Source organism: Agelaius phoeniceus, chromosome Z (genome assembly GCF_051311805.1).
Source record: "Agelaius phoeniceus isolate bAgePho1 chromosome Z, bAgePho1.hap1, whole genome shotgun sequence".
In the NCBI taxonomy this organism is placed as follows: Eukaryota; Metazoa; Chordata; class Aves; order Passeriformes; family Icteridae; genus Agelaius; species Agelaius phoeniceus.
Genome location: NC_135303.1, coordinates 18956090 through 18969922, shown reverse-complemented (window position 1 = coordinate 18969922; position 13833 = coordinate 18956090). Strand labels below are relative to the sequence as shown.

At 44.0% G+C, this 13833-nt stretch overlaps 1 long non-coding RNA gene and 1 pseudogene across 2 annotated transcripts in view; one reads left to right on the top strand and one right to left on the bottom strand.

The window, feature by feature from the left end:
- The window catches only part of LOC129133771 (uncharacterized), a 66912-nt gene extending 55580 nt beyond the window's left edge, over nt 1-11332 (top strand). The window contains exons 2-4 of one of the 2 annotated variants that reach the window (XR_008536048.2): nt 2200-2572; nt 3725-3846; nt 10881-11332. This is a non-coding gene — a long non-coding RNA (uncharacterized LOC129133771). The remainder of the gene's footprint in view (nt 1-2199; nt 2573-3724; nt 3847-10880) is intronic. The other variant, XR_013179880.1, reaches the window with a different exon arrangement.
- LOC129133014 (cyclin-A1 pseudogene) lies at nt 6822-7939 on the bottom strand (annotated as a pseudogene).
- Nucleotides 11333-13833: the final 2501 nt, after the last annotated feature.

The window sequence follows — 13833 nt, the reverse complement described above, 5'->3', positions numbered from 1 at the left end:
CCGGTAATAGCCTTCTTGGCTGCTGGCACTTTCCCCTAGCAGTCACAGCCGGCAGGAATGAGCAGAAACCCCGGGCTGGTGGAGGAGAGTTATCAGAAGTTCCGCAGCGGCAGCCAGAGCTGCGGGGCCTCCCGGCAGGGCAGGGGGTGCGGGTTACGGTGTGGGGAACCCAGAGCAGTGCTAAAGAAACAGTGGGGACGGGACAGCCACAGCCCGGCTCTGAGCAGGGCAGGGAGGGGCCAAGTTCAGGATTCCCGGGGCACCCGAGCAGATGGTGATCGGTGCCTCAGGGCTGAGCTCAGCAGTGCCGGTGAATTCTCCCCGCAGTAAGCGAGAGCCTGGCTGTCCTCCTCTGATGCCAAAGAGCGAGAGCTGCCCCCAGCCCGGTCTTTTACCTGTCCCCCATTCTTGCGGTATCTCTGTCCCTACAAGAGAAACTCCCCGAGACAAAAAATGTAGCCAGATGCTTCATTCCTCGCTGGACTTCAGCCACTGTGTTCTGTCATTCTTAAGTACCCATTAGTATCCCTAAGTACCCAGTAGTTAGTTTCCTAGCAACTTATGGGAAAAAAATTCTATAAAAGAAAAAAGAGAGAAGCCCAACCCCCAACAGCTACATTGTTTGAGGAGGCAAAACTGATTATATTTAATGTTGTAAGTTATAGTCGTTACTTATCAGGCCGAGGCATTGACACTCGCCAGTTAATAAATTTACATAAAAGAGAAACAGGAACATCAGGATCTGAATTTTTTTTAAAGGAGGAATTCCTGTTTCTGTATTGTGTCATTCAGTAAGAGATTCATAATTCATAATTAATAAAAGATGGAGATCCTTATTATTTTCTGCTCATGAACTCTCTTTATAATCAAGTTATTACTAATATATGAAAAGACTGCACTATTGTATACATTAATTTTTTAGTCTTCCATCAGATCTTGCATCATAGCCCCCAGATGTGTTACTATAGAATCTTACAGAATGTCACATCATCAGTGTAGTATATGGTAGAGATAATTCATGCTATTAATGTATAAAATATTGTAAGATCCAAACGATGTCTTTTGACCACCCTGGCCGGGAGCAGTGTCTTATTCATATACATCTAGTTCCCGGACTTCGGACTTGCTGAGAAGACATCGGGGGTTTTTAATGTAAGAATAGAACCTTCCAGGGTGATAATCACCGGCTTCCCCGGGTCGCTGGGACCATCCAAGAGTGATTATCACCTCATAGATTGCATCTACCATGATGATGGATGGCAACACCCTGTGGCATGTGAATGCCGACTTCCCTAAGTTCTCTGACATCATCTAGACACATGGACTGGATCTTTGTCTGCCTCTGCACATGTAAAGCCACGGTTCTGCATGAGAAGGGACACAAAGAACATTCGGTCATCTCTGCCTCGGGCAGAATAAACTGTATAAGAACTCACTGTGCGAAGCAGCATTTGTGAACAGGGGGAGACTCTGACATTCGGAGGTCAGATCCGTGTGTTCACCCAGCACCGAACCCAGGCTCAATGCTGACCCTTGGCTGTGGTGGTATTTGACGACCGAAATTCGGTCTCGCAGACAAATTAATAAATCTTTGCTAAATTTTCTTATAAGTCTGGCTCTCGATTTGATAATTTATAACAATCAGTTTGAATGTAATAATGCCATTGAAATCTGTAACTTTGAAGCTTTGAAGGTCATTTTCAAAGCTAACAGCCTAAAGTGGAGCTACAAACTGTTAATGCTGTCCAATAAGTTGTTAATTGTTCAGAAATCTAAGCATTTTGATCCCATTACCTATAAAGATGCAGCCTTCTGCCTGGGTCTGATTCATGTAATTGAAAATACTGCTAAAACAGCTGTATGTATTTTTTGGGCCTGAAGTTTTACAGCTGGTTTCGCCTAGATCATGTGCAACTCTTGTTTTAGGGTCAAGATCATCTCCTGCCATTTTCCAAAGAGAAATTGAAATGTGACTTTTTGTCATGATAAAGGGAATATTAAAGGATCTGAGCAGATGCAGGCTTAGATTCTTTTGGCGCACAAAATTATTTAAAAAAAAATCTTTATGGTCAAAAATCTAAAATGTTTTAGACTATTCTCTGCCACATCTCAACTCTTTTATCTACTCTAGAGGCAATCTGACTTTTTTTAGTTTGGGTTTTGTTTTTTATATTATAATGGTGACTCTTGTGTCTGCAGATTTCTACCAGTGCAAGCAGCACTTTTGGACTAAAAAGTCATAAAAGGAGGTATATATAGGCTTCAAGAGTTACTTTCTTCTGAAAGAAAATTGTTGATAACAGTGAAAGTTTCAGTATTCAAGAGACTCTCTTCTCTCTTCTAAATTCACACTCCCTCACCACATGAAACCCCGGACAGAGTCATCATAACTGATTACTGGTACCAAATGAGGCAAATCCTGGCAAAGCTCATATGGCTAAGGACATCATCTGGACCTCTAACAGCTGGTGAATCAAGCAACTGTGTCAGGGATAACCCACTCTGGCAAAGGCTGCTTGCATGTCGGCAAGCTGGCCTTCTGCAGCCAGGAGCTCTTGCACCAGCTCCCAAGGTCAGCAGTGAGCTTGCATGAATGAGCTTTCCCTTGCCCCCTGAATTTTATTTTGCCACTCCATCTAAATTATGTTTTTGGAGTTATTCAAGAGCACAAAGGAATCAGTTTGAAAATGGATGACAAGTACTTTATGAAAAACCAAATTCCACATGCCTTTAAAGTTCTGCAAGTACTCTTATTTCACTATTTCAAACAGTGAAAAAGCCATCCTTTTCCCCCTTTGTGTTTTGTGAATCAGACTACACGTTCCTGGTCCTATGATTCTCTTTTAAATCGCTTCCTATTATTTTCTGCCATAATTTTTCTGGAAGGTAGAAATAGAAGACAGGGTTTTTTCAGTGCGACATAAATAAGTTTGATGGTCATTTTGTGTCTTGAGTTAAAAAAGGATTGGTATTTGTTTTTTCCTTAACAATTTGTCAATGTCCATGAATTACAGTATGGAAAGAAAAAGGCTAAAACACTGGCTGTTTCATACATAAGAGATTTTCAAATTACTGCAGTCATTTGGTTTGGGTAGAACATACAAAGTAAAGCAGCATGCTAATTCCAGTTCACCTGTAGAATATACAGTACAGATTTCTTTTTCTTAGCACCTTCTAAACAGTTAGGTCTTCTCAATAAAGGATTCAGTCTCCACTAGGCCGTGCACCATGTGTATTTTTCTGAGAAGCATAACATATGACCCGTAAATTAGTACAATTTCATTGTACTTACATTGAGAAAGATATTTGATAAAGTGAATAAACAGCAAACTACTCCAGGCTCTTCCAAATTTTAGATGATAAATTTCACATTATCCTCAATATCCTAATGCTATGTAACAGGTAGAGAAGTGGTTTTTGGTTTTGTACATATGACACAGGTTTGTTTTATATCCAATAAAATCCGGGAAAATGGGATTGTGAGATAAACTGTAAGAATGGTTGGAAGAAAATCACACATAGCTAATAATATTTGCTCGTTTGATGTGGCAGTTTATCAAACTTCATACAATAGAATTGTTAGAACAAGTGTGGGGTGGAAAGAGCACCCGAGATTTTGCTATTTCTGTGATAGTTTGCCTTTAACATTTTTAAATAACACTGTTTGAATTTCTGATTTATAAACTCTTTTCAACAAGAAATTTTCCTCCATTTTACATTCCAGAATTCTTTCCCATTTCTCCACTTAAGAGTGACCAAAATCTATGAAGCCTTTCAGTCCCTGTGAGCTGGTGTTCAGCAGTAGCTGTGTTGATGCCCCTAGTTTCCCTCACACAGTGGACAAAAGTAAGTAATATCAGCTGCAAAAAACCTAACCAAGCCAATACTGTGGTTTAAATTATAAGCACAACTCTAAAGGCAGTTTCAACTCTGTGGTCTATTTACACCAATGACACTGTTGTAATGCACTTGTTCCTTTCTAGATCTTAGAGAAACATATGAAAGATGGGAATTGTAATAGGATACAATGTAGTGACAGGATAACTTTATTTATTGTCATTTGGATCTACCTCTTGGAAAAAGAAAGTTTTAAATAAAGGAATGTGTTTCCCCTTGTCATGGTGGAATTAATCCCAAACATCTACTGTTAAGAGAGTGACCCCAGCTGGAGTACTTCAGCGTGTTTGCTGATGCTTTGATAAGACTAATATTCACTTTTTAAATATAGCTGCAGAAAAATCTTTCTCCTTACCTATTTCCTTCAGTGTTTCCATGACTGTTTTTATTTTTGTAAAGCATTTACTCAAAACATGAAGTGAAAGCAGCTGTGGTTAGTGGACGAAATAAAATCACAAATTACTTATTTGAGGCCAAACCCAAGAAACCTGGCAATCAATCCTTTTATTTACGCATCAACACCACAAATATATGCTTAGTGAAAGAACCACTGTGTTGTTTTTGTTCATTGGAAATGAAAGCTTCCACAGAATTATTGCTAATTTAACCTTTCAAAATGTAATAGGACCTGAACCTGGTTTCCTTCCCTTCTCCTTCGTGTAACTGATCTAGACATTATTTTATTAAATGTCTCAGATTAAACATTCTCTCTCAATTACAGATTACAGGAATCTGCTAAGATAATGAGTCCTACTACAATACCTGCTTTAATTGCTATATTATGAACTCCAGAACTGAAAAAATCCAGAGACTTCTAATAATAAAGTCTGTGGAATTCATTACAAGTTGTTCCCCTCTCTTGCACACTTTCTTTCCTTTCTCTTTTTAAAGAGGGAGAAGTCCTAAATGCCTTGGAAATATGCCCATGCATTGGGGTTTTGCAGTAAGCTAAATACCATTTAAAGTATAATGCTGCTTTGAAGGCTCTGCAGAACAGAGCAGAAAGCAGGAAAGTGTGACCAGAAGGTCTGTTCAAAGAGTAACAACAAAATGGTGACATTTCTGTAAATATGCTACTGCCATATTTTCCTTTAGGGGGAAAAAATAGCATCAGAGTGATTTTTGGCATCTCTCTGTAAGGACTACTGTCCAAAGGATGGCAGCAGTTGTGTTCTGGGGTGTTTTGTTATGGTTTGATTTGGGCTTTTTATTTTTTTTTTTCCTTAGCAAACCAGAATCATGCTGGACCAGAAAACATTCATTTCAATACACTTTTTTTCCCTGAAAGACACTTTGTAGCAGTTTAGACTTGGTGACTGAGTCCATGATTCCAGTAATTAACTCTTCTTTTCATTCCTGATTCAAAGAGTTTACTGCTATAAGATTTTCAGAGAAAACCTGAAATAATATAGAGTTATCACATGCAAAGTCTCCCTCTCTCTCTCAAAGTCTCATCTCTGCTGAGATCATGTTTATAAATTCATAGTGTCATTGTTTGGAAAAGACCTCTGAGGTCATCAAACCCAACTCTTAAGCCAGTATCACCATGTTCTCCATTAAACCATATCATCAGGTGTGAGGGTGTTCACAGGGGTTCTTGAATGAGGGAAGAGACGAAGATCTGACTCCATGTTTCAGAAGGCTTGATTTATTATTTTATGATATATTACATTAAAACTGTACTGAAAGAATATAAGAAAAGGTTTTATCAGAAGGCTAGCTAAGAATAGCATAGCAAAGAATGATAACAAAGGTTTGTGGCTCCAGCTCTGTGTCTGAGCCAGATGACTGTGATTGGCCATTAATTACAAACATCCAACATAGACCAATCACAGATCCATCTGTTGCATTCCACAGCAGTAGATAATCAATATTTACATTTTGTTCCTGTGTTGCTGCCGCTTGGGGCGTGGCGTCCCGGCTCGAGGACGGTTCAGTGGCGGCGCCTCTGCCACATGGGCCAAGCACACGCATACACCAATGTGGTGGACAGTAACTGGCATTTATTAACGGTTAGGCAGGGTCTTTTCTAACAGGGGGTAACGGTCAGTTAACGGTAAAAGGGGAGGGGTTCTGCATGACCTTGCGATATTTCCCCACATTTCCCCCCCCTTTTATGACTTGTTAAAAACATAAAGCAAAACTGACAAGTAGGAAATGTTTAACTGGCAATATGCAATTAACTTGAACACCGTAACACAACTGCAATAAATGTGTAACTGCAAATGTTTAACAAACGAAAAGCTAACTATCTCTAACTGTTTTTTTCTAAAAAAAACAACACAAACTTGTTTAAAATGTAAGGCGATCATTCATGGGGCTGACTGAACCCTGTCTTTGAATATCTTTGTAGGACCTCCTTCCTCAGTTTTTGTTTTTTTTTTTAGTTGACCTCCTAGTACCGAATTATTTTCCCAGAGTCTGCGACCTGTTTGATCTTAAACTAGAGAGGATTTGGAGAGTCCATGTCCAGACTTATGTTCCCTCCAAATCACCCTTTGATCCTTTGACACAGGGAAGAACTCTGGGTTACTTGGCATTCCATCCAAGTAGAGCCAGAACCTGGCGAGAGCTTGAACTCTACTTAATGGATAGGATATCTCTTAACATTTTTGCTGACATGTTTCCCCCCCGCACCCCCCCCCCCCCCCACCCCCCGTCCTTCTCTGTGCCAGCCACTCCTTTAGTTTGGTCACTAAGTTCTTTCATGACCCCGGGATGGTCTGCCATCGGGCTGCTTGATGATTCATCGCAGCCTTTAGGAAGCCGGGTATACAGGCCATGGGGGTGTCTGAGGATTCAGTCCTGCAAAACAAACTTTACAAATTTCATTAGTTTTTGCCCTGAAGGTACAGTTTTATTGACTTAAGTGGGCACCATTTGATTTTACTGTTTTTCTTGATGGCTGCGTACCCTTGCCCTGTGAGTACCAGTCTCCAACCCTGTTCCCATTCCCCTAGCTCATTTTTAATTATGACCTGTGGGCCTTCCTCAAGTGCTTGGGTGGCCCAGTGTCACGATGTTAAGGTGTTCTTCTGGCCAGAAAGATCTGTTCACTGTATAGTTTGCCAAACAGTAGGCTGCTGCAGCAATTTGTGAAGGAAGGTACTCCAGAAGAGGATCAACTTGAAGGAGACTCAGCTCTCCAAGATACCTTGCAAAGTTCTCTGTCCTCATACAGATTCCACATCTCTGAATATACTGAAGGAGGAACTGGTTGATGGTTGGGGCTGTTAGGTCAAAACCCAGCACTCTGAGAAGCAAGTGTTCCATTCTTAGCAGCTGCTTCTTTGTGTAGGTATCATCTGTTATATAGACAAATTCATCCACATCTGGTGGGTAGATCTCTTCATACTTCGCAGCCAGAAGAATTGCTGCTGTTGCCACAAGCTGTAACTTCCCTCTGGGAGCAGACATGCAGGAAAGAAACCTCTCCAGGAAGTTCACTGCCAAGTACAAAGTCTCTGTCTGAAGTTATACTCTTCCCCTACTTCCCCCAACCAGTCTACCAGGATAGCACACATCCCTGTTGTGGTATCTGGCTGCTTCTTCATGTAGTAGGGCTTGGGCCTAAATCTTACTTCTGCCTCTCGGAGGTATTGATGAATGTCTTCTGCATACTCTCCAGCCAGAGTTACAACATCTTCCACTACCATAGGAGAGCCTGAACTCAGATCCAGCCGCCGATGAATACTGGATATCATTGCACTGGTATCCAGTTCACGGTGGCTTAATTCCAGCTCTTCAGACACTTGGCAGCTGTAGTTTTCTTGATCTTCTGAATCATCTATGTAGATAGCAAAACCTTGCTTTGATGCAGCACTGATGATGCAGTTGGGCACTTCATTTTTTCTACATGAAGTGATGGTGTTTTCAAAGCCAGAAAAGTGCTTGATAACAGCAGCACCCTGACCGCCGGGCCGCTGCTGCTGCTGCCCGTCTTCTGTCAGCACCCCCAGCACGGCCCAGCCGCTGCTGCTGCAGAGGGCGGCAGGGAGGACTCCCGCCGCCCCGCACTGCCCTTCTCTCCGGTGCGATGCATCGCCCCGACGTCGGTACCGTGCTGCCCGGCTCCGCTCGCCACCAGCCCACAGAAGGGTCCGGCCGCCCCGTGCCGCCCAGGGTGCCCGCCGGCCCTGCGTAGGCGCGGCTGCTGGAGGCGGCGGCTGTTGGCCGTGGCCAGTTGGGAGCCCAGCAGCTCAACCCCCGGCGCGCCGCCTTGACAGCCCCGCCGGCCGCGGGTCGCCATGGTGACCCTCTCCCTCTGGGGCTTGTCACCCTGTGGCGCATGAGGCGAAGGCCCCGCCCAGGCTCCCTCGGAGTCCGAATCAATGGCGGCACCCCCCGCCTCCCAGCTAACGGTGGGGCCCTGCGGCCCTGAGATAACGGCGGGGCTCCACACCTCTGAACTAACGGCCATGCTCTGTGCCTCCAAACTAACGGCCGCACCCCTCTGAACCAACGGCCGCGTTCTGTGCTTCCTTTAGCAGCCCGTCCCAAAATGACAGCTTTTTCCCCGTAGATGGGGTGCCTGGGCTCGGGAGCTGCGAAGAGTGCTCCCACGGCTGTGAATCCCCACACTCAGCAGACCCAGGATTGTCTGCACCCTGCCGGGGTCCCTCCCACAAGCAGTCCTGGGTGGCCTTCCACTTTCCCTGCTCCCGCTGGACTGGACGAGCTTTTTTCAGTGCCCACATGACCTTGCCCCATGATTTTAGACTCTGCCCTGAGCCTGAGGACATAGCCTCCTCCACTAGGGCCCCAGTACAATTATCCCATACTTCCAGGCGGAAGATATCCTCCGGATGCCTGATTACCCCAGCGCACAAGAGCCTCGACACTGCGAGGAAAAAATCTCCTGGCTCACAATCTATGCCCCAGTCTCTGTGAATTTTAAAAATGACCTTAGCAAGGGGCTCCATCCTCTCCACCGCTAGCTATCGACGCGAGACTTCCTCCTTCACCAGGTCCTGGCACGAGACTTCCTCCTTCGCCGAATCGCGATGTGAGACCTCCTCTTCCGCCAGCTGCAACGTGAGCCCTCCTCCTTTGTCAGTCCTAGGCGCGAGCCTTCCTCCTTCACCACTCCTGGTGCGAGCCCTCCTCCTTCGCCGAATGCCAGCAGGAGACCCTTCCCTCTTGCTGGTCCTCTTGGAGCATCCTCCCCACCGGAGACAGTCCTGCTGCTCTGGTCACCGTCCACTCGCCCAGGCGATTCCCGCTTCCCGGATTGTTCCTGGGTTTCGGCACCACTTGTTGCCGCTGCTTGGGGCGTGGCGTCCCGGGTCGAGGACGGTTCAGTGGCGGCACCTCTGCCACATGGGCCAAGCACATGCATACACCAATGTGGCGGACAGTAACTGGCATTTATTAATGGTTAGGCAGGGTCTTTTCTAACAGGGGGTAACGGCCAGTTAACGGTAAAAGGGGAGGGGTTCTGCATGACCTCGTGGTATCTCGAGACCTTGCGATATTTCCCCACAGTTCCTGAGGCCTCTCAGCTTCTTAGAAGGAAAAATCCTAAGAAAAGGATTTTTCATAAAAGATGTCTGCGACAATCAGGTGCATTTTAGATACTTCCCAGAATGGTGATTAGTGCAGATGTGAAAGGGACCATGACAAGGAAGGGATTCAAAGTTATCTTTTTCAGTTTTAGCTGCAAAGGCAAGTGTCCTGGTTTAGAGCAAATTTGGGAGTGAATCCCCAAAGGGGCTCTGGTAGGAAAGCAGATTCAATCAGCCCCTCCCCCCAGCCGGTCTGGGAGAAAATACCTCCTTGGAGAAAAGTGGAACAAAACTGTTTATTAAACAATAAAGCCTAAACAATATTAAACAATAAAATCCCTTGCCACTCCAAAAGAGATGACAAAGTGAGAAAACCCCCTCCCCGGGTTGCAGCTCAGCTCACTCAGTCTCTGGTCAGTCCCTCCAGCACTGGAAATGTCGTGGGCTAGGCCAGGCCCAGCCCGGTGGGCCACAGGTGCAGCTGCCAATGCTCCTCTGGGTGTTCAGTCCAGAGCAGGTTTCAAGAAGTCCAAAGAAAAGGGAAAAAAACACAGTCCAGGGAACTTCTTTGCCTCAGGTAGCTAAACTAACTAAAGACAAAAAAGAGCTCTGTCCCGCTGTCTGTCCATCTGCAGACAACACAGTCCAGGAGCAGGAATGTGGAGGAGTGAGAGCAGTATCTGGAAAAAAAACTGTGCACTTCTTCTCTCCCTCCTTCATTTGCTGCAACAAGTCTTAAAGGTGCAAAACTTATTATTCAGAGTAACAGAACGAGATAATTGGGGATAAAAGCATCATATAGTCAACCCAGGACATATAGCTGATCTAAATGTCACCGAGTGCAGCAATCAGATAATACATCTCAAATCTACCCTTAACTGACCTTTTCCCTGCATGCCTCCCTGCTCTTTGCCACCTTGGGAAATAACTTAGAGTTGGACACTCTTCAGTCATCCTCTAGAGATAACTTTCTGCCTATTTTCTGGCTATTTATATAGGGAAACGCATAGGCCAAGAACAGAAGCTTAGGTTTTACTTAGAATCAGCATTGTAGTAGTTATTTCATGGAATTATGCTGGAGAATAAGAGGAGAATGGAAGATGTCAGCTAAAGAAGACACATTACATAACCCTGATGATGGAGGTGATCCTCTATGCAACACTTACACATGACATCAGACATAGGCCTAACTTTCATCTGCTTCTATATCCTCTACTAAAAACTAGTCCTGCATTGCAGAGGGCCACATCTGTACAATGACTGGGAACTTGGGTTATGGTACCCTTGGGAAGTAGTTGAGCTTCAGCCTTTGCTTTGTGTTTGTTGGTTGTTTTTTCAACTGGTTGTTAATTAAAAGTAATTTTTTTGAGATGTCCTGGGTTGTAAGATATGGTTTGTGGGTGTGTATTCTGTTTTTCATCTGTTAGATGTAGGGCAGTTATCTTCTGTTAATTGGGCAGTTTACTTTATCTCTTCCAGAACCAATCCTCCCTCTGAGGAGATACTTTCTGTTAATGGTCCATTGAGTCTCACTGCATGACTGATAAAATTACATCATCCCCTTGGGAGATGCTCCACCCAGGAGGAGGAGCCAAGCATTCCTACCTGGATATGATCTGAGATTTGGAACAGAGAAGCAGCATTTTCCCACTGGATTCCAGAGGAAGATCAGGCCCATCTATACCACCACTGGATCTCCAGAGGAAAACTGCACCCTTCTACAGAATCACTGCTTCAACAGAACCACATCTGTCACTCCAGGAGGACTGCAGCCATCATTTAATCAGACTGCTGCCAACACCCTGACCAACAGGGTGTCAGGTTTGCATTTTGACTCTGTCAGTGTTGTTTTGTGTTACTGCATTTTCTATTTTATTTTATTTTTTTATTTTCTTCCCTAATAAAGAACTAGTATTATTCCTACTCCCGTATCTTTGCCTGAAGGCCCCTCAATTTCAAAATTATAGTAATTCATAGGGAGGGGGTTTACATTTTCCACTTTGAGGAAGGCTCCTACCTTCCCTTAGCCGACACCTGTTTTTTCAAACCAAGACAGAGAAAAACCTCTTGAGGTTGCATATAGAATTTACATGAAAACTTTGTGAAACAGTTCAGAGAATCAGGTGAAGTCATATTAAATTTTAGGTAACCCAATAACCTTTGTAATTTGGCTTAATAATGCAAACAGGAAAAATAATATCAAGTACGAAGACACTCATCACTCATGCTCTAGTGAGAGGAAACATTGCTGAACAGCCTATTAAAATCAGGTTTCTGCTTCTTTTAAGACAAGATGTTACAAGGTAGGGCTTCACTATTGAAGACTTCTCAAAGTTTCCAATATTTGGCATGTAACCAGTGCTAACTCATTAATCTCTTCCCAGGTAAAACAGTGAATGGGTATGTTCTTAGAGACTTCAGGTTTTGGCCAGACCTCAAAGCTGAATCTGACAGAATAATTCAGTCAACCTATCTGTTGAAATTGAAACAAGTTCATTTTTGAAAAGCTGGCTCTGGCACTTTGAAAACCATAAAAATTACACTTCAAATGGTCCACAATAGAAGACAAAAACCAATTTGTCCAAATTGAAAGAACTAAGTCAGTGCCAATGAAAGATGTGTCGATTTTATAACTAAGAAAGTCCTCATTTATCAGATCTCGATCCAATACCTACATGTATCATTGAGTTCAAGACATGCATTTTATCTTCCAATTCTTCGATTATGCCAGATGTTACCTAACTTTTCAGCAACAAACTTTTCAATTATTTGCCAAAGATATGACAACTAGAAGTCTGTGAGAAAGAGCATTTGACAGGGTCCTTCATATAGCTATTTAAAACTTTTCTGGATTGCTAAGAACTGAGCACAGCAGTGATCCAAAGTCAGCATCTGGCTGGTAACCATAAGACAGAGCAGTGGTCGAGTTTATTACACGTTATATTCAGATGACCTACAGATGCCAACTGACCCAAAAGAGATAACTTTCTCAATCTTATATCCATATCTGTAAGCTGGACAACTGTAGAGTATTTGCAGATATCTGGAAATACTGAGAAGTTTAGAGGAACTGATGAAAGTTTTGTAAAGAAAAATGTAAGCAACCTAGAGATTTTAACATGACTGAGTATTGAATTTAGATTCTCAAGTGCAAATTTGGATTAAAATACTCCTGTTGACTCAGTCACAGAGCAAGGCAGCTGAACCAGGCTTTACTTCAGACATAGTTTTTGTCTGTGTTGTGATCTCTGCAATACCATTTGATAGACATTCCAAGGAGCCCATACTCAAGGCAGGAAAAGTCATTGAATACAACTATTTAGAAACATACTGGTATGGTTCAGTTTCAAACAACTTCAGTAAAGCCTCTGTCACTTTCTCCCATAGCACTCTACTGGAAAAACTGGCAGCCCACAGTTTGGACAGGTGCTCTCTTGACTGGGTTAAAAACCCTCTGGATGGCTGGGCACAGAGAGTGGTGATGAATGGTTGTAAGATTGACCTAGCAGGCTGTTTGGCTCCAATCCGGCTAGCTATGGACCTTAGCCCTTGCAATCTTACAAGGACAAAAGCAAAAGGTGAAAGGCACTCTTTTCCTCTTGGGAACAAAGTCCTATTTCATTTCCAAGATAGGAGTCACCAGGTGGTCCAGGTGAAAAAGAGAGAAAGGCCTCTCTGCAGGAGACTGTTAAACCCCGGGGGGATGGGGGCTGGGGGAAGAGCACCTCAGCCAATGGGATACATGTGAGGAAGGGGGGAGGGAGGAGTAAATCTGGGACAAACCATTACCACCAGTGCTTTTGGGGGAGGGAAAGACCATGTGATATGAGAGGGAAACCCATGAGGATACAAACATACTTATCAGTGCAATAATACTAGTGCAAAACAACTAAATAAACTATTTAGTGCAATACAACAAATGGTCCCACATTCAGCAGTCAGCTGGTCACCAGTCGGGTTCACCACAACTCAGTATGGAGGTTAGTCTTGTTTTATACCTTTTCATGTTTGGGACAAGGGGATCAAGTGGGTCTTCAGTCAGTTTGCAGATAACACTACATTGGGTGGGACTGTTGAGCTGCTGGAGGACAGGAAGGCCCTGCAGAGGGATCTGGACAGTCTGGATAAACGGCTAAGGCCAGTGGCCTGAGGTTCAACAAGGCCAAGTGCTGGGTCCTGCCCTTGGGCCACTACAACCCTCTGCAGTCCTGCAGGCTGGGTCAGAGTGGCTTCCTGGTAGAAAAGAACTTGGGAGTGCTGACCAACAACACCAGCTGAACATGAGCCAGCTCTGCGCAAGTAGGCAAGAAAGCCAAGGGCATCCTTGCCTGTATGAGCAATAGTGTGGCCTGCAGGACCTGGACAGTTAATGCTCCTCTGTACTCAGCACTGGTGAGACCACACCTCAAATCCTGTGTCCAGTTCTGGGCCC